This window comes from Apteryx mantelli, chromosome 39, assembly GCF_036417845.1.
Source record: "Apteryx mantelli isolate bAptMan1 chromosome 39, bAptMan1.hap1, whole genome shotgun sequence".
NCBI lineage: Eukaryota > Metazoa > Chordata > Aves > Apterygiformes > Apterygidae > Apteryx > Apteryx mantelli.
This window is the reverse complement of record NC_090016.1, coordinates 513,203-525,478: the sequence shown is the minus strand read 5'-3', so window position 1 is coordinate 525,478 and position 12,276 is coordinate 513,203. Positions and strand designations below refer to the sequence as shown.

The following is a 12,276-nucleotide window of genomic DNA, read 5'->3' as shown; positions in this document are numbered from 1 at the left end:
CCTACGCATAAGACACTGCCAGCCAAAAAGCCCTATAAGGCCACAGCTGCATGGTTCTGATGCTCTGGGCGAGCCCAGAAGAGAGTCAAACACCACTGCCCGTGACGGAAAGGGCCCGGCAAAGCCAGGCAGATCGATGCGGAAGAGGCCGGCGAGAAAGACCTAAGGACGTGACAATGCAGGGAAGAAAACCCTGAAAGGAGGCCGGGAAGACGCAAAACGAGGGCGGCCTCGGAAGAGGAGCGGCCGACGAGGCCTCGATGAGGGCCGCGGAGATGACCGGCCGCAAACGGCCGCGATGCAAAGACGGAGCGACGGACGGCCCCTTTTAGCTGGCTGCACGGAACAAGACGCCATCCATTGGCACAAAGCTGATGAGTCAGGCCAGGCAAAAGACAACGGATGCCTACCGCGCTAGTGCTGTACAGTGTGGGCTGTGCTCCTTGAGCACAAAGAACAAGAGCAACATCAAGACCTGAGCAAGAGATAGCACAGCTACAACACACACCACAGACTACACAACAACACAGACAGAGGCTGGAGCTGCCCTGCCTAGCACACCCTCACCTTCTGCCATGCACACCCACCGCCTCTGCCTCACACACAGCACTCATCCAGAAGAGCCATCCACACCACACTCACTGTCAGCACACACACACACACACACACACACACACACACACACACACACAGAGTCAAGACACACCAACACCCCTGGCCTCTCAACTTAGCTTCTACAGTGCTCTGGGTCACCATCTGTCTTCAAAACACATCCTCAATGGCAGCTGCATCCTCTCTGATCTTCCTCCGGTCACCTCATTCGCCATCATCTGTGAAACCAGAGCACAAGCGGTCACCCCCAGGCCAGGCAGCTCCAGCCTCATCCACAAAAATACCCTTCACAAAGTGCCATGGGCACTCCGCTTACCTGCACTGCGCCAATCCCAAACTCCAACACTGTGGCTGGGGGGAGCCCACAGCACCTGGAAACAACAAAACAAAATTACTCCTCTGCCAGGCAGTGCTCACCAGCCCTACAATACCCAACACCAATCCGCTCACCTGACATCCTCAGCCATGCCAGGGAAAGGCCCACACGGTACCTGAAAAAGCAGAGCAAAAGACATCACCGACAGGCAGCCCAACACCACCCACCGCACAATAAACCTCGCACCCGACAAGCTCCCCCTCTCACCTGCTCAGGCTCTTGTCAGCGCTCGACTTCGCCTCTCTGCAACTTCCTGCAAAACCTCAAACACAAACAAAGCAAACGCTCGGGTCACGCCTGCAAAACCACAGCCCACCCACATCAAGCATTTGCTCCCACACCTCCACCTGCTCTGCTCGCCCATCCCGACCGCCACGCTACGGGTCGCCAGGCCGAGGCCTGCCACGCACCTGTAAAACCAGAACGGCGGTGGGCGACGCGGACAGCGCCAACGAGACAACAGCCCTATGCCAGGCTCTACTTCCGCTCTCAGACCGACGCTCACCTTGCCGTGCTCCTCCCGCACGCAAGCGACCCGCTCTCCACGTTGCTCCACACCTACAAGCACAAAGCAAAAATTAACCAGAGAACCGCTGACCGCAACACTCCGCTTCCAGCAACAAATCTCTAGCTCACCTTCCTAGGGGCGTGACCCTTTCTTCCTCCATCTCCCTCGGGCCCGCTGGGAATGCTGCACCACATCTACAAAAAAAACAACATAAGGTGCACGCAGAAGCTGACCAATCACCATTCCAGTTCATCGCTGCCACACTCTGCACGCTACCATTGCTAACACCCACAAGCAAGGCAGCTCCAGCCCCACACAGACAGACATACACGCAAATATCAGACACAAACATGGAGGAAAGCCCTACGCAAAAAGAACTATTCCCACGCATAAGACGCTGCCGGCCAGAAAGCCCTACGATGCCACAACCGTGCGGCTCCGATGCTCTGGACGAGCCCAGAAGAGAGTCAAACGCCACCGCCCGTGATGGAAAGGGGCTGGCAAAGTCGAGAATATTGATGCAGAAGAGGCCGGCAAGAAAGACCTGAGTTCATGACAACGCAGGGAAGAAAACCCTGAAAGAACGCCAGAAACACACGGAAGAAGAATGGCCGACAAGATCTCAAAGATGGCCGCAAAGATGACCGGCAACAAATGGCTACGATGCAAAGCCAGCGCGACAGACCGCCGCTTTTAGCTGACTGCACAGAAAGAGACACGATCCATTGGCACAAAGCTGATGAGTCAGGCCAAGCAAAAGACAACGGATGCCTACCGCGCTAGTGCTGCGCAGCGTGGACTGTGCTCCTTGAGCACAAAGGAGCAGAGCAGCGTCAAGACCCGAGCAAAAGATAGCACAGCTACAACACACGCCACATAGACTACGCAACAACACAGACAGGCTGGAGCTGCCCTGCCTAGCACACCCTCACCTTCGGCCACGCACACCCACTGTCTGCCTCACAGCACTCATCCGGAAGAGCCCATACTACGCTATGTCAGCGCACGCACAGCCGAGACACACCAACACCCGTGGCCCCTCAACTTAGCTTCTGCAGTGCTCTGGGTCACCATCCATCCTCAACAGGCATCCTCAATGGCAGCCGCATCCTCTCTGATCTTCCTCCGGTCACCTCGTTTGCCATCATCGCCTGCCAAACTGGAGCGCGAGCGGTCACCCCGGGCCGGTCGGCTCCGGTCTTGTCCGCAAGAGCGCCCTCCGTCAAAGCCCCACGGGCGCTCCGCTCGCCTGCGCCGTGCCAATTCTAAACTCCAATATTGAGGCTGGAGGGACACCCACGGCACCTGGAAAACCAAAACAAAGTTTCTATGCTGCCAGGCAGCACTGACCGGCCCTACAACAACTAAAACACCATTCTGATCGCCCATTCTACCTCACCTGAAATCCTCAACCATTCCTGGAAAAGGCCCACACGCTACCTGAAAAAGTAAAGCATACAGCCCCAGAAGCCAGGGTAGGGGTCAGAAGCAGAGCCACAAAAGAGCACGTGGCAGTGGGTTCAGGGGCACGGACGTAACAGAGGAGTCGGCAGGCAAGACTGCCGATGGTTCCTCGTGGTCCAGAGAAGTCCAGCAGTTTCTTCCCTCTCAGCGCCAAGGCTTGGGCAGGAAAAGAGATGAGCTCGTTAGTTGTGTGCAGGATAGTTTCTGACCCTTTGGGGCACATGCGCTTACAGTTGTGTTTGGAGTCCAATGATGTGATTTCTTTTCTCATCATACTGCACTTGCAGGGTGGGAGGACGCTTCCTTCCCTCTTCAGATAAAGTCGGGACTCTTCTACAAGTCTACATACCACAAAAAATCCCACACAGTTTCTCCCTGAACAGGGGTGACAATATTTCTGAGGAGCAGCAAAACATCCAGCAAGCGAGCCAGAAACCAGACTAGCTGGTGAGAGCGATACCTCACGCACATCCCAATTACTGGAAATGCTACAAAAACAAACAAACAAAAACGCACACACACCCCTCTAGGGTGTAAATGTAGGAGGAAATGTTTTCCCAGGACCTCTGCTGTCTCCTCTTGTCTGCAGTCCAGGAGAGGGACAAACAATTCCTCAAGTGTGATCCTCTTGAAAGAGTCCAGTGATGAAGCCGCATCCCTTCCACGGTAAACACAGAAACACCAGAAAACAATACTGACAGGTAACAGAAGATACAACTGGAGACTCAAAAGCCCTCTTCCAACCCTGAACACCCCACACCGAGATACTGACCCAAGAAAAAAACTGTCTACCATAAGCAGCTTTCTGGCATGCTCACAGCTCCAGCTTGAGCCATCCCCTTGCTCTTACCTCAAGGAATGACCTTTGCTTCTCCAAATGCAGCAGTAAATCTTCCTTGGGTAGCTTTACTTCCTCAAATTCTGTTATTTGCCAAGGCAATTCCAGACCACTGCTCCCATAGGAGAACAAAAGCAGAATGAACTCCCTGGCCCCAGACCCTGGCTTTATGTAACCCTAACCCCACCCACTGACCCACCCACAAGCCCTTGGAAGGGGAGGGGCAAACCACTGGCAGCCATAAATACATAGGGCTAGGCAGAAGCAAGGCTTTTTCTTCCGCTCGGTATCTAGAATGGAGAGCACAGAAAGGATAAACAGACCTCTTTGATGAAGCAGACCATCTACTTGGTTACTGAGACTTCATGTACTGTATCCATAATATCAGGAGGTATGTTCTCTTTTTACCCTAACTACACTAGCCTTTGCATTAAAAACTAGAAATCAATTCTACTTATGCTTAGGAAGAAAGCTACAACGTTCCACATAACCTATAAAGGGCACACACTATACCACACTCCTGTGATTGGTTCAGGCCTGCAGATAGTACAGCTGTTCTAACAGGTCAGCACTTCCTGTAGGGTAAAGCAAGATATCAAAATAAACTCCTGGAACAAGCATGCTTCTGTAATGTGAGTACTTCCAAAGAGAGATGCTCCCTATATAGTACCTAGAGCAATTAGAAAAAAGCGGGCGGTGGGTGGAATGGGTAGATCTCCAGGGGAACACGAGCTCTGTTTCTCTAGATGAATGAGACATGCAAGGAGACAAGAGGGGTGCTAAGAGGACTGGAGAACCAACACAGGGCTCTAGGGCACAAAAAAGGCTTCCAGAAGGGATTCTGAAGGCACTAGAGGGGTCCTACAAGGTCTAAAGGGCCAAAACAGAGCTTGGGAACAAAAGGAAGGCTGAAAGAATAGTCCAGAGTAAAATAAAGGGCTTCCTCAGGGCTCTACAGGACAGAGATCTGTGCAGAACAACAAAGCTCTAAAGAGGAATCCATAACAGATTAAACATCTCTTATGGAGACTAGAGAGCAACTAAAAGAAGCCAGAAGAAGACAACCAAGGCCTCCCAAGGGGCCCAGAGGAAAACAGGGGTGCCCAGGCAACTGAACGATGAAAAGAGCACTCTAGGGCATAAAAAAAGGCCTCGGGAACAATTCTGAGAACGCTACAGAAGTCCTAAAGGAGCTAGAGAGCCAAAAGACAGCTCTTGGGAACAAGAAAGGCCAAAAGAGTAGTCTGGAACACCCTGGAGGGGTCCTAGGGGGACTAGACGGCCAAAAAAGTAAAAACTGGGGAGCAAGGAAGACCTGCGGAGGCGGTCTGAGGGGACAAGAGAGGTTCTGCAGGGTGTGGAGGGCCAGAAGACAGCTCTGGGGCACAACCAAGGTCTCCAGAGGGGTTCTGGGGGAACAAGAGGGGTCCTAAGGGGTCTAGAGGGCCAAGATAGAGCTCTGGGGCAGAAGGAAGCTGAAAGAGTAGTCCAGAATGCACTAGTGGGGTGCTAAGCGCTCTACATGGAGAAAACATCACTCTGGGGAACAAGGAAGAAACCTGGAAGGCTTCTGAGGAGACTAGAGGGTTCTGAAGGGGGCTGGGGGGGGGAGGGGGGCGACAGCAGACAGCTCTGGGGCACAAGCACCCCACAAGGGGTTCTGAGCAGACCAGAGGGCTCCTAAGGAGACTACATGGCCAAGACATAAAAACAGGGCAACAAGAAAGATCTCCGGAGCTGCTCTGAGGGGACAGAAGAGGTCCTATGGGAAGTGGATGGCCAAAAGAGGGCTCTGGGGCACAACAAAGATGTGGGGAAGGGTTCTGAGCAGACTAGATGGGTCCTAAGGGGACTCGAGGGCCACAAGACAGCTTTGGGGCATGACAAAGGCCTTTGGAAGGGGTTCTGAGGGGACTAGAGTGGCGCTAACAGCTCTAGAGGGCCAACTGAGGTCTGCAGGGAAACTAAAAGGCCGAAGGAGGGGCCAAAGCAGAACAGAGGGCTGCTTAAAGGGGCTAGAAGGCCAACAGAGGGCTACCGGGCATGAAGAAGGGCTCCAGAGGAATTCTGAAGGGACTGGAGAGGTACTAAGGGATCTAGAGTGCCAAGATACAGCTCTGGGAAGCAAGGAAGGCCCAAAGTGTAGTCCAGAACACACTAGAGTACTCCTAATGGGACTAGATGAACAAAAAATGAAAACTGGGTAACAAGAAAGACTAAAGAGATGAGAACAAGAAGAGAACAAGAAAGAGGTGCTCTGAGGGGACAGAAGAGGTCCTGTGGGAAGTGAATGGCCAAAAGAGGGCTCCGGGGCACAACAAAGGCCTCCAGAGGAGTTCTGAGGGGACTAGACAGGTCCTAAGGGGACTCGAGGGCCAGAAGACAGCTTTGGGGCATGACAAAGGCCTTTGGAAGGGTTCCGAGGGGACTAGAGTGGTGCTAAGGGGTCTAAAGGGCCAAGAGAGGTCTGCGGGTGGAAACTAAAAGGCCAAAGGAGGGGGCCAAAGCAGAACAGAGGGCTGCTAAAGGGGCCGGATGGCTGACAGAGGGCTCCAGCGCATGAAGAAGGGCTCCAGAGGGATTCTTGTAATCTTGCAGGATCTAGACAGAAACAAAGACTTCTTCAGGGACAAGAGAACAAATGCAGTGCCTTGGAGCACACCTAAAGGCAAATGGATAGGTGCTGAGGGAACTAGGAAGTAAATGTGTGAGTCCTGGAGAGACAACGGGGAAAACTGAAGATTCTGGGGCATTAACTCACCCCCCATAATCTTCCTGCTTGGACCCTGCCTCTTACCTCTGAGAAGTTGGCCTTTGCTTTCACTTCACAAGCAGCTGTCAGCTGTTGTGTAGTCTTGGCAGACAAGTTGGGGACCGCTGCCCAGGCAGGCGTGACCCGCAACACCACATGCTCAGAACAGTTCTCAGGAAGTCATGCACATTCATAACCTGAAGAGCAAAAGCAAATATCTCTTAAGCACAGTTTTTATTTCATCATAGGAGCAATTTTTCCCTCTCTTCTCCACTGTACTGCCTCTAATAACACACCTTCCTCATCACCATTTTCCACTGTTACTTCCACTCTTCTCAGTTGCCCCTGTTGCATCTCAGTTGCATCTTAGTCCTCTAAAGCAGCTGTTTCTCATCCACATGTACTTTCATTTCCTGTCACCGATTCCCCTTCCTGTTTGTCCTATAGCAGGCAGCCGAGACACCCTGGCCTAGTGCTTAGCCGCACACCCCTTTTCATCTGGCCAGCAGCTGAGACAGAGCAGAGGGCAGCAAGAAGGGTGGCTCTGAATGTAGTAGACCTGGGCACCGAGCAACACAGAAGCAGCAGCAAGGTATCAAAGAGATCGCGCCTTTGTAAAGAAAATATTTATAGTTCCAGGTCCTTAGAGGCAACTGGAGATTCTCTGTATCCATGCCCAGGCCTCCTGCAGGCTCTTTCCACATAGTTAAAGGTACCTGAATGCAATGACCTTGGGAGGCAGTGACACGGTGTCCCTGGGGCTGCTGTGGGGTGCCTGTGGCTGTTCCAGGGTCTCTCAGGCTGTTCTAGGGTCCTTGGAGAGAAACAGTGCTGGCCGCATTTCCTTGAGGACTTTCCCTTGTGCTGCATAACAGGACAGCTCTGCACTGAGCCCTCCCAGCACTGCCGCTCCTCATAGCTGAGGCCTAACTAGCCCCAGTCCTTAGCAAAGCAATGACTACCAGGAGTCCGCACAGCCCCTCACACTCTCCTTGCCCTCCCCATTGCCAAAAGGGACAGCCCCAGCCCCTGGGGCCAACCTTGCCTGGTCACGCCAGAGATAAAAAACACTTCCTGCCATGTACGAGGGAAAAATAGAGAAATTCCACTGTCCCCAATGACCTACGGGGACTCACGCATGAACGGCACATATCTGGTAAGGAACAGACACAGCGGGCCACTGCTGCAGGGCGGAGAAGGCACAGGCACCTGGAACTACAGCTCCTGGCCTGCCACAGAGCACAACGCAAACGGCTGCTGGGAACCCCGCCGACAGAGAACTGCACCTCCTGCCGCCTCGAGAGGCTCAACATGGTCTCCCAGAAGCCCAAGACGGGAAGACTGCACCTCCCGGCATGCCCTGCAGAACAAAACGGCCACCGGGAAAACCATTGCCAAAAGACTATACCTCCCAGCGTGCCGTGCAGGCTAAAATGGCCGGCCGGAAGCCCAGTGACGGAAGACTGCTGCTCCCGGCATGCCGCGCAAAACAACATGGCCGCCCGGAAGCCCAGTGCCGGAAGACTGCTGCTCCCGGCATGCCGCGCAAAACAACATGGCCGCCCGGAAGCCCAGTGCCGGAAGACTGCTGCTCCCGGCATGCCGCGCAAAACAACATGGCCGCCCGGAAGCCCAGTGCCGGAAGACTGCTGCTCCCAGATTGCAGCGCAAAACAACATGGCCGCCCGGAAACCCAGTGCCGGAAGACTGCTGCTCCCGGCATGCCGTGGGGGAGGTGGTTGCAGCGTTCCGTGAGGTTTGACCCTCTGGCGATTCCGTTCCGTCGCGCTCCTATCCCCCCCCTCCGCCCGCCCTCGGGACCTGGATACCACCGCAAAGCCGGGAGTGCGGCCCCGCGATCCCCAGCACCGGCCCCGGACTCCCACGACACCGCGAGCGGCCCCGGGTCAGCTCCGACACTGCCCCTGCCCCCGCCCCCCTCCCCCGCGATCCTCCCCAGAGATTCCCTTGGGATCCTTCCTCCCCCTCCCTGACACGCTCCCTATCTGACCCAGGACCCCCCCCCCTCCCCCGCTCCTCCGACCGCGCAATAAACCCCACCACAGCCCCGGCGCTCCCCCCTTCATCTGCCCCCCGTCCCGCACCACCACAGCCCCGGCGCACCCCCTCCCTCCCCACTCTCCATGGCCCCGGTGCACCGCTCTTCCCCACCACGTCCTCGGCTGGCCCCCACTGCCCCGGTGCACCGCCATCCCCAGCCCCGGTGCAGTTTCTCCCGGCCCGGTGCGCCCTGGTTGTGCCGCGTTGCCCGGGACGCTCTCGTCTGCCGGGACCCCCGGCACGTGGGGGACCCGCGGCCCCAAGCGCGGACACCCCCGCCCTCCTCACCTCCTCCGCGATGCAGCTGCCGTGCGGTCCCAGCGGGCGGTGCTCGGCGGCAGCTCCATTGTCCCAGACTGGCCCCAGCGCAGGCTTCCCCCAACTGCAGCCCCAACCCCGGTGCGTGCCCACTGTTGCCATCAGCCCCACCTGGGGCTCATCCTGCCCCCCCCCGGGGCTCATCCCAGCCAGCCCCACCTGGGGCTCATCCTGCCCCCCCAAGCCCCACCTGGGGCTGGTCCCAGCCCTAGGGCCCACAGCTGCAGCCCATCAGGAACCGGGGAGGGGGAATGGCCATCAGCCCCATCACAGACAGCTGGGGCTCCCAGGGCAGCAGAGGCACCCCCACTCCTGAGAGCAGGTTGCTGAAAGCTGAGGGGAGACCCCTGGGGTGTACAGAGAGGAAAAGGGAGTATTGAGGGGACAAGAGAACAAATCCAGAGCTGTGGGTGCAACAAAAGTAAAAAAAAAGGCAATGATAGAGCAAACAGAGTGACTCTGGGGGCACCAAAGGGCAAAGAGAGGGCCCTGGGGGCAACCCAAAATGTGAATTGAGGGGTCCTGAGGGCACCAGAGGGCAAACACAAGGCTCTGGGACAAACCAAAATACAAATGAAGGGCCTTGGTGCACACCAAAGGGCTGTAAGGCACATCACAGGGCTCGATGCTGCTGATGGGACGGTGCCTGCAGGCTCCCCCCGTCCCCACGGAAACTCTGTCTCCCAGCTCCAGGCACACAGGCCCCATCCCCAGACACACAAGGGACATTGCTGAGTGCTGAAAGCAAATCTGGGAGCAGTCTGGGGACCTCATGAAGCCCTGGGGGGGCCCTGGCTACCCCCAGGGTGATGGGAAACACCCCCAAGAGCCCCAAGTGTCCAAGCAATGCAAGGGAAATTCCCCTCAGCCCTGTGAACAGCACTGGGTTCCCTGGGAACCACAGGGACCCCAAAGTACAAGTGACTTGGGGACCAGCTCCCAACCCCAGATGCAATGGGTAACCTCCTCCCCTGGGCATCATCTTCAGGCAAAGCGACAACAGGAACCACAGACATGAGTGCCAAGAATAAAGCAACTATTTATTGTTTACTGTGCAGAAACAACACCTGGGCATGAGTCTGCCCTGGGGCTCAGTGCCAGCATACTTCTCCTTACCCTGTGACACCTGCAGAGTCATGACCGCACCAGTGTTCATCCATCCATCAGGGAAGGGTCGGCTCCTGCTGCTGGCCTTGATGTGGCAGGTGTCTGAGTAGCCGACAGCCTACCCCCTCTGCTTTTTCCTTCAGGGATAGGATCCAGCTCTGAGAGTTGAGAGGAAAACACCTGACCTTGCCTGTCTGCACTTCTGCCCTACCCCAGACTAGAGCCCTGCAGTACGCTTTCACAGCACTCAGCTCACCCGTCACATCGCCAGTCTCGATGTGATGGGCCTGCGCCGCATGAAACCCAGACCTCAGGTCAGCGCACAGAGCTGAACGCTGGGTACAGGGGAAGGTTACAAACCCCAAAGGAGGGTTCGCAGCCTGCTGCTTAGGCTTCAGGGCTTACGGTTTATTATTTAAGGATTTAGCCCTTTTCATTTATCAGTAAGCCCTGCACCCTAAGTGACAAACTGCAAATCTTGGAGCCCAAATGGTTGCCAAGGCTTTAAAATTTATGGATGAGGTTGGATTTTAAATTCTGCGCCCTGATTGCTAAATGAGCAAACTGTAAACTCTGACTGATAAAGACTGAGCCCCACAAAATAAAGTAGTAAACCACAACCCCTGAGTGAGAAACCCTCAACAACAAACTAAACAATAAACCTTAAGTGAAAAACTTCAAACCCTCAGCTTTAAGCAAGAAACACCAAAGCACCCATGAGCATGAGAACAGTACAGAGAAGCCAAGGGGTTTTGCCCACAGTTTAAGAAGTTTCCCCTTCATTTAGAAGGGCAGCAGAGCAGGAAGACACGCATGAGAATCACGTTACAATTGCTGTTTATAGATTTGGTTTTAGCCACCATTCAAATGTGAGCATGTGCAAGAATCACCCACAGGATTGCACTAAGCTGCACTTCCACTGAACCTACCTGAAACACCGCAAGCGCTAATTCATCTCTGTTACAGACCATTAATATTTTTGGTCCTCTCAGCTCCGTGGGCAAACAGCCACAGACAATGACACCATTAACCGCCTAGGGCAAAACCAGCTTCCACCTCCCAGCCCTGCTCACATACAGTGCAGCCCCAGGACTTAGCTGTGTCCACGCTGCAAGTCAGAGCTCATCCTCCATGGACGGCCGCAGATCTCCACAGAGCTCCCAGCTGTGACAACGCTCCTTCGACACAGAGGCCTGTACGAGCCTGTACAAGACCCGCACGAGCCTTTATGAGCCCATATGAGGCCCATACAAGATCATACAAGCCCGTGGAGGCCTGCATGAGCCTATATGAGGCCTGTACGAGGCCCTACGAGGCCTCAGGGACAGCTCTGAGGGAATCGAGGGGGGTCCCAATGCATCTCGTCCCTTCAATCCTTCCTGCCCCGCCCGGGGGAAAACAGGGAAATTCCCCTGTTGCCGATGAGATTCCTGCCTAGTGTGGGAAGACTACACCTCCCGGCATGCCCCGCGGTCTAAAACGATGGCCTGGAAGCCCTGTGCCAGAAGACTACAACCCCCGGCATGCACTGCCGGTTTTAAGTGGCCAGAAGACTACACCTCCCGGCATGCCTTACAGACCAAAATGGCTGACCAGAATCTCAGTACCGCAAGACTACACCTCCCGGCATGCCTCGGGGCGGAGCACACTGTAGGGTTTGACCCTGTGCAGTTGCCGTCCATCACGTGTCGGCGCCTCTCCCCGCCCCCCGAGGCCCGGAAGGCACCGCGGCGCCCCACTATCCCCAACAAGGCACCGGGGCAGGGCCGAACCCGCCGCCCCTGGCGCCAGTTCCCCCCCAAACACTGTTAATTAATTAACGTACCAACTTCCGTTTTGACTTTAATTAACTTCCGGAAATGCGTTTTAAACAACACCTGCCACCAGGGGGTTGGGGAAGAGCAGGCGCTCCACTGCGCATGCGCGCCTGGCTGCAGCGCGGCCGCGTGCTCCTGCGGGAGTGGCAGGGAGCACAGCCGGGCCACTGCGCATGCGTATGGCGCCCCGCTGCGGTATCGTGTAGTGCTTGTCGGGGGGGCAACGAGCAGGTCGCCTGCACTACGCATGCGCTCCAGGCCCCGCTGCAGTAGCGTGCCGCGTGCGCCAGGGGGCAGCAGGCACCGGGGCGGCCCCAGTGCGCATGCGTGGGATGCCGAGCCTCTTGCAGGCGATGGCTTTGAACGGTCTCAGTGCCCACAGCCAGGCAGGGACTCTCCTCCCGGCACCCGGCAGCCACTAAC

At 55.8% G+C, this 12,276-nt stretch overlaps 1 long non-coding RNA gene across 1 annotated transcript; it reads right to left on the bottom strand.

Annotated features, from left to right (window-relative positions):
* Positions 1-733: 733 nt before the first annotated feature.
* Positions 734-1,103, bottom strand: LOC136995154 (uncharacterized). The gene is made up of 3 exons (XR_010886774.1): positions 1,063-1,103; positions 929-983; positions 734-830 (listed from the first exon to the last, which is right to left on the bottom strand). It is a non-coding gene; the product is annotated as an uncharacterized lncRNA (long non-coding RNA).
* Positions 1,104-12,276: the final 11,173 nt, after the last annotated feature.